At 48.1% G+C, this 7,866-nt stretch overlaps 1 non-coding gene across 1 annotated transcript; it reads right to left on the reverse strand.

The window, feature by feature from the left end:
- Nucleotides 1–6,941: 6,941 nt before the first annotated feature.
- LOC128773187 (U7 small nuclear RNA) lies at nucleotides 6,942–7,001 on the reverse strand. The gene has a single exon (XR_008417462.1). It is a non-coding gene; the product is annotated as a U7 small nuclear RNA (small nuclear RNA).
- Between the last annotated feature and the right edge of the window lie 865 nt (nucleotides 7,002–7,866).

A 7,866-nucleotide genomic window follows, 5' to 3' on the forward strand; every position in this document is an offset into this window, starting at 1 on the left:
CCACGGCACAGCCGCGTGCAGACGACCACGGGAGGGGCCCGCTGGCTCCGTCGCGAGACCTGCTGTCCAGTTAACCCGTTTGAGAAGGCAGAGGACTCCAGCGAGCAGACCGCCAGCCTGACGACAGAAGGAAACAGACCCCAAAACGTCTGGGCCGCTCCCAACGACTCTGGGAGGGCGGCGCTCAATGCCGTGGAATGGCTAAGAGGTGGCCTGATGTCAGTGTCAACGTTAAGTAAACGTGGGGAACATACCTCCCAACACACACGCATCTCTGCACTGTACCTAGTGACGTGAGGGCCCCAGCAAAGTCCCCAGAGCGCAGGAATCTCAGGCAAGAGAAGCCTCATTCACTCATTCATTCATTCACTGCATAATGAACACCGTAGGCCCCCTGTCCAAACTAAAAAGTCGTCGGGGCGCCTGGGTGGCGCAGTCGGTTAAGCGTCCGACTTCAGCCAGGTCACGATCTCACGGTCCGTGAGTTCGAGCCCCGCGTCAGGCTCTGGGCTGATGGCTCAGAGCCTGGAGCCTGTTTCCGATTCTGTGTCTCCCTCTCTCTCTGTCCCTCCCCCGTTCATGCTCTGTCTCTCTCTGTCCCAAAAAATAAAATAAACGTTGAAAAAAAAAAAAGTCGTCAAAACGGTAACTCCCGTCCGCTCTCACCAGCGTTTTCTCCAGCCTGGAGATCAGCATGGCTTCGTCTCAGAGCGAGAGCGTCATCCGTGGGGAGACCCAGGACGTCAGAGACCCGGGCGAGCGTAGAGCAGAGTCTGTCCTGGGCCCACATCGCCCAACTCCCGGCCCCAGGCTGGTGCCCACGTGGTACCGGGGTGAGACCCTAAATCTCCGCCTAAGTGACCCTGGGCCCAGTGTCATCTCTGTTGACAGGCACGGGTCCCCACCACCGGCCTGCACACGAGTCCTGGGTGTGAGAAAGCCCTTCCGCGTCCTCACCGAGGTATGAGAAACGGCCAAGGGAGCCGGTTCCTTGGAAAATGGGTTGCATTCGCGCCCTGTCCTTCATCCGACATGCCCTCCCTCCACTTCTGGCACTAAAATACAGCTTCGTGAGATGGCAAATGTGGATAGCGGTTCCTTTTATAATTCCGCAGTCGAAAACAGTTGGCAATACTGTGCCGCACCCCCCCCCCCAGGTAGTTTTAGTAATATGAAAATACTGGTCGGCCTCCTGACCTATGAAATCCAGAATTCTGGGAATCCTGGTCTACGTCAAAGCCCTCGTTTTACAGGAAATAAAGTGGACTCGGAGAAAGGAAAGCCTTTGACTGGAGAGTGCTGGAACGCAGCGGGCGGGACGTATTTAAGGGTTTCTGAGTTGTGTATTTATGCAGCCCGTTATGCTGCCTGTCACTGCATCGTTTCCAGCCTGTGGATTTTTTTTCCAGTGTCTCTAGGAAATGCATATTCAAAAGACTTGTTTGAGATAGGTGGTGAGCCTCTTTGGGAATCGTTTTTACTTTGTGAAGTAAAAGTTTAGGTACTTCCTGATTAGAAAATTTTTTCCTGTTTTGGGGCGCCTGGGTGGCTCGGCCGGTTAAGCGGCCGACTTTGGCTCAGGTCATGATCTCGTGGTCCGTGAGTTCGAGCCCCGCGTCGGGCTCTGGGCCGACTGCTCAGAGCCTGGAGCCTGTTTCCGATTCTGTGTCTCCCTCTCTCTCCGCCCCTCCCCTGCTCTCTCTCTCTCTCTCTCTCTCTCTCAATAATAAACACTAAAAAGAAGAAAAGAATTCACTACAGGGGGCTGATAAGATCAGAGGTGGCATGTGATGCTCGAGTCCCCCAGGTGGGATGTGAGCTGGGGGCGGGGGTCACGCGCGGAACCCCCCACCGCCGCCGGGACACGCGCGAGGAGCGTTGCCAAGACCCGGCGAGGCCCCGAGCGCCATAAGCGCCGAGGGCCTAGGGGGCTGGGCCGCAGCAGCAACGGGAGAGACGCGGTGGCCAGGCAAGAACACCGAGGGTTCCCGGTCCTGAAGACGTGGCCTGCCGGGCACCGGGCGCGGCCCTGACGCGTGTTATCGCCTCCGTGGATCTTCGCACGGAGGCTGGGAGGCAGCCGGCGGCTGGAAACTCGGAGGCACAGGCGGCTCGCCGGGCTCGTGCGTGCACCTGTCGTCAGCGAGTGGCAAAGCCACGGAAGCCTAACCCGGAGCTGCAGGAGTCCGAACACGGCTGTCGCCTGTCGCCCACCGCCCGCGACCTGGTTCTTCCTGGGACGTGGGTAAGAATCCAGGAAAGAGAAGCAGTTTCTAATGTGGGCGGCAGGCAGCTAGAAGCCGGTGGTCCCAGTCAACATGATGCATCGGGCTCAGTCACTCGACAGACGTTTCTTTTCTCGAGCAAGGTAGGCCATCCTCCGCACCCCGCCGCCTCGCAGAAGAGACCGGGGTTGAAGAGCTCACCGAATGCGGGTACCGAGCACATGCGGGGGTGGGAGGCACCCAGCCAGCCCACCTGGAGCCAGGCGTTCCCAGAGGGATGCGTCTCCTGACCCGATCCAACAAGTAGCACCAGGGCCAGGGGAGAGGCCCCTTCGCGGCTGGAAAGCGTGGGGGCAGAGGAAAGGGGGCCCCCTGGGCTGGCACGGCATCTGTGCCCAGGGGCCCGTCCACCACGCGTGCCGGGTGTGAAGTTCCGGGCAGGGCAGGGCAGAGCAGAGCCAAGGGGCGGGGAGCGAGAGCAGGGCCGTCACCCTGTGGTCACCTGGCCGTAAGCACGGCCGAGGCACAGCCATCTACAGCAGACTGTTTACTGTGCACCTGCTATGTGCTCCTGGAACTTATTTCCTGGTGGGGAAAGGCAGACGAGAAGAGACTATCGGATAGCAGAAGAGTCGTACAGTCCCAGAGCGGGGCCACCCTCCTCTGATGGGGGTCGGGCGGCCTCCCTGGGGGTGGGCTGTCTAAGGGGGCACCGGAACAGCATGGATCTTGAGAGCCTGGGGGCAGGGGTGGAGGGCGTCCCGGCAGTGGAGACAGGTGTAAGTCCAGGGCGTTTCGGTAACAGTGGAGACAACCGGACCCCGCGCCTGGCTGCCCAAAGAGAGTCCTGGGAAGGGATGGGACGCTCTCTCGTGTGTTCGCTGAGCGGTCACAGACCTCGGCAGCAGCCCGCCCTGCTGGCCACGGGGTCAAGGCCGAAGACCACGGAAACGGGCCCAGCTGACTTCAGCGGACGTCTCGTGTTACGCACGACGGAGAGACACGTTCAAGATTCCCAAGAAAACGTGAGGCAAGAATGGTTGTTTGCTTTCTGTTTCTGTTTTTGTCTTTAGCCAGTGAAACTGCTCATCGGCTCTACAGGGCACAGAAAAAATTAATTTAACTATGGGTACGCAACAGCTCCTTCCCATGAGCCCTTCCTGACGAGTGTCGTGCAGAACAAGCTTCAGAAAACCACAAAATCGTCAGAGGACTTTCCGCTTTGGTCAGTGAGGGGTGGCCTCGGATGTACTCAGGTGTGGAACTTAGACCAAGGACAGAGCTCTGGGGGACCGAACACTAGGTCAGCGTCGCACTCTGGCATCCTGCACCTGGCAGAAAATGGAACAAAGGGAGAGTGAGTGGACGGGAGTGTGAGCTCAGCGGCTCCCTTGCGGGTGTCAGCTGGGATAAACGGTTAGGTTGGTGACAATGAGGGGGAGGGGAAAGTGGCTATTGGCTAGTTTCCGAGAATCCACAGACAGCGTCTAAGGAAGGAGGGGACAGGGTTAGCACGTGACTATATTGCTATAAAGACCACCGAAACAAGGACACGAGCCTTCCTAAATACCAAACAACGCATGGAAGCAGTTCACAGAGGGGAAGACGTCTCACACACGAAACAGCAAATAGAACATAAAGCATCATGACACCTGAAAACGTGTCACTGCTAACGAAAAAGTCTAAGGTTAACTCCTCTGTTGAAACAGAAAAATATGTGTTGTTCAGATTGGCTAAAAAAAAAAAAAAAAAGGCCATTCTGTGCTATACTCTACATTTTGTGTTTATCTGAGGCTTGTTTGATAATCGAATTCTATTCTGGGCACAGCACCACCCCTAAAACGACGTGATCCAATGGAAGGATGGGCAAAGATATGTCAAGCTAAGACAAATTAAAAGAAAACAAAGGTCGCTGGGAATGCAAGCTGGTGCAGCCACTCTGGAAAACAGCATGGAGGTTCCTCAAAAAACTAAAAATAGAACTACCCTACGACCCAGCAACGGCACTACTAGGCATTTATCCAAGGGATACAGGTGTGCTGTTTCGAAGGGACACACGCACCCCCATGTTTATAGCAGCCCTATCGACAATAGCCAAAGTCTGGAAAGAGCCCAAATGTCCACCTATGGATGAATGGACAAAGAAGATGTGGGATATATATACACCACTGAGTATTACTCGGCAATCAGAAAGAATGAAATCTTGCCATCTGCAACTATGTGGATGGAACTGGAGGGTATTATGCTAAGTGAGATGAGTCAGAGAAAGACAAAAATCATAGGACTTCACTCATGAGGACTTTAAGAGACAAAACAGCTGAACATAAGGGAAGGGAAACAAATATAATATAAAAACAGGGAGGGGGACAAAACATCAGAGACTCATAAATATGGAGAACAAACTGAGGGTTACAAGAGGGGTGGTGGGAGGGGGATGGGCTAAACGGGTCAGGGGCACTAAGGAATCTACTCCTGAAATCATTGTTGCACTAGATGCTAACTAATTTGGATGTAAATTTTTAAAATATTAAATTTAAAAATTTTAAAATGTGAAAATAAAAAGAAAACAAAGGTCGCAATTTTGATATTAAGGTATACTTCGGGCCCAAAATATTATACAAGACACAAAAGGACATTTTATAATATTCCCGATGATTAAAGAGCACTGATCAATATCTGTGCCCCAATGTTTCATATGGAAACGAAAGCAGAAACTCATAGGTGCACACTGATAATAGGAAACTTCAATCTCTCTCTCAGATTCAAACATCAAATAAAAAGTTAAAAAATAAAATAAAGTTAGAAATAAAGTAGATCTAAATAAAATGAAAAGGTGGATCCCACAGATGGACATTAAATTCTAGTCTTTAAATCAGAGAACACCTCTTTTCAACTTCACCTGCAACATTTTTGAAAACTGATCACAACAAAAGAAGAGAAAACTGATCACATACTAAGCCACAAAAATCTGAAATTTCAAAACAGAGTAATACAACAGCACTCTGTGACAAAACTGGAAATTAAGAACAAAAACTCCCCCAAAGGTCTTTCCGCCTTGAAATTTTTAAGCCACTAAACAACTCTAAGATCAAGAGAGAAATGCAGAATCAATGCAGCATTTCAAAAAAAAAAAGTAGTAGTAACAAAACCATGACCTGTCAGAATCCATGAGATACAGCCAATGTTGTACTCAGAGATAGATTCCTAGCACTCAAAACCCATATCAAAAGTGTTCAAGTAAGTTAAACGTCAACATAAAAAGCTGCAAAAGAACAAGGTAGTATTTTTAAAAGCAGAAAGTAAAAGGATGTCCAACATCATTAGTTATCAGGGAAGTATCAGTTAAAATCATTATAATCTGTTGCTATACAGCAATAGCATGCACAGTGAATGACTATAATTAAAATCCTGACAATATCAAGTGTGGAACAACCGGAGGTCTCCTGAAGCCTTACATCAGAATGTTTACAGCAGCTTTGCAATGGTCAAAAATTGAAACAACATATCCATCGACTGTGAATGGATGAACAAGTTGGATACATCCATACAATGGAATACTCCTCAGCAATGAAAAAAAAAATGAATGAACCACTGATACATTCAATGTGGATGAATCTCAAAAATGTTATTCCAGGGGCGCCTGGGTGGCGCAGTCGGTTAAGCGTCCGACTTCAGCCAGGTCACGATCTCGCGGTCCGTGAGTTCGAGCCCCGCGTCGGGCTCTGGGCTGATGGCTCGGAGCCTGGAGCCTGTTTCCGATTCTGTGTCTCCCTCTCTCTCTGCCCCTCCCCCGTTCATGCTCTGTCTCTCTCTGTCCCAAAAATAAATAAATTTAAAAAAAAAAATGTTATTCTAAGTGAAAAGATACCGATACAAAAGGCTACATGATGTTTGATTCCTTTTTACGTGATGTTTAGGGGCAGGGGAGCTCTAGAAATCTGCGGTTGCCAGGAGCTGGGGTAAGAGAAAGCCACCACAGAAGGGCACAAGGCAGCTTTTTGGGGGCGATAGGGAAACTCAGTATCTGAATTGAAGTGGTCACTACACAACTGTATGCATTTGTCATAACTCATAGAACAGTAGATTTTAAAGAATAGAATCTTGCCATATTGAAACTATATCCCAATAAACCTGCCTTAAATAAATCAGCAAAAAAAATTTTTTTTAATAATAAAAAACTAATATTAGGTCCAAGGACCCGATGGTACACCAAGTGTTGGTCTGAAAAGAAAGCAGAGTGTAACAACAACAACAAAATTCGAATCATTCCAAAAGCAATACTTCATTAAGAAAAATTTTTGAATAGAATTTTTTCAAAAGTAGCAATTAAGAAAGAAAAAAAGTAGAAATTTAGTGAATTAAGTTTGAAACCAGAAAAAAGAAAAATTGATAAATTATTTTCTTTTTTAAGTTTATTTATTTATTTTGAGGGGGAGGGGCACAAGTGGGGGAGGGGCAGAGAGAAGGAGAGACAGGATCCCAAGCAGGCAAGAATCCCAATCACCGAGCACAGAGCTGAGGTGGGGCTTGAACCCACGAACTGTGAGATCATGCCCTGAGCTGAGATCAAGAGTCGGGTGCTTAGCCAACTGTGTCGCCCAGGTGCCCCCGATAAATTACCTTTTTAAAAAATCAAAAGGTAAATAAGTCACTAGCCAATTTGTTTTTTTTATTTTATTATTTTATTTTTTTATTATGGGGGGATGGGCAGGGAGCAGGGGTCTTCCAGTAAGGACTGAAAAACCTGCTAGACAAATTCTAAGAGATGTAACACTCAGTTTGGGTTTTTTTAATGGCATGGGTGAACCCCTAAACATCCAAAATAAAAAATGACAGAAGAAAAATAACCATCAATTCAGAAGACATTTTTTTAAACCATGAGACTAATCTGCATAACAATAGGAAAATAAATTTGAAATGGGTAATTTTCTAGGAAAATATAACCCAAACTGACTCCAGACAAGATAGAAACTCTAAATCAGGAGTTAGTGAAAAAAAGTTTTTGAAGAACCTTTCCTTAATAAGAGAACCATGCTGTGTTAATCAGGGTTTTCCAGAAATACAGAACCAATAGGATGGATGGATGGATGGATAGATAGATAGATAGATAGATAGATAGATAGATAGATAGATAGAGGATAGATAGGTAGATAGATGATAGATAGATAGATAGATAGATAGATGATATAGATAGATGATAGATAGATAGATAGATAGATAGATAGATATTAAGGAATTGGCTCATGTGATTACGGAGGCTGGCAAAGCCAAAATCTCCGGGTAGGCCGGCATGCTACAGATCCAGAGAAGAGCCGGTGTTGCAGTTCAAGTCTGAAGGCCATCTGCTGACAGAATTCCCTCTTGTTTGGGGGAGGTCAGACTTTTGACCTATTGTGGCCTTCGACTGATTGGATAAGGCCCACCCATATTTGGGAGGGCAATCTGCTTTTACTCAAAGTCTACCAATTTAAATGTAATCTCATCCAAAAACATCCTTACTGAAACATCCCAAATAAGTCTTGACCATATATCTGGGCACCATGGCCCAGACAAGTTGACATCACGAGTCCACCCCATGTCAACTTGGCACCCACATGCTTCTCCTTAATCCATTCTTAATCTCCATACGAGGAACAGAAAC

This window comes from Panthera pardus, unplaced genomic scaffold, assembly GCF_024362965.1.
Source record: "Panthera pardus isolate Hobbes unplaced genomic scaffold, ASM2436296v1 HiC_scaffold_24, whole genome shotgun sequence".
Classification (NCBI taxonomy): domain Eukaryota; kingdom Metazoa; phylum Chordata; class Mammalia; order Carnivora; family Felidae; genus Panthera; species Panthera pardus.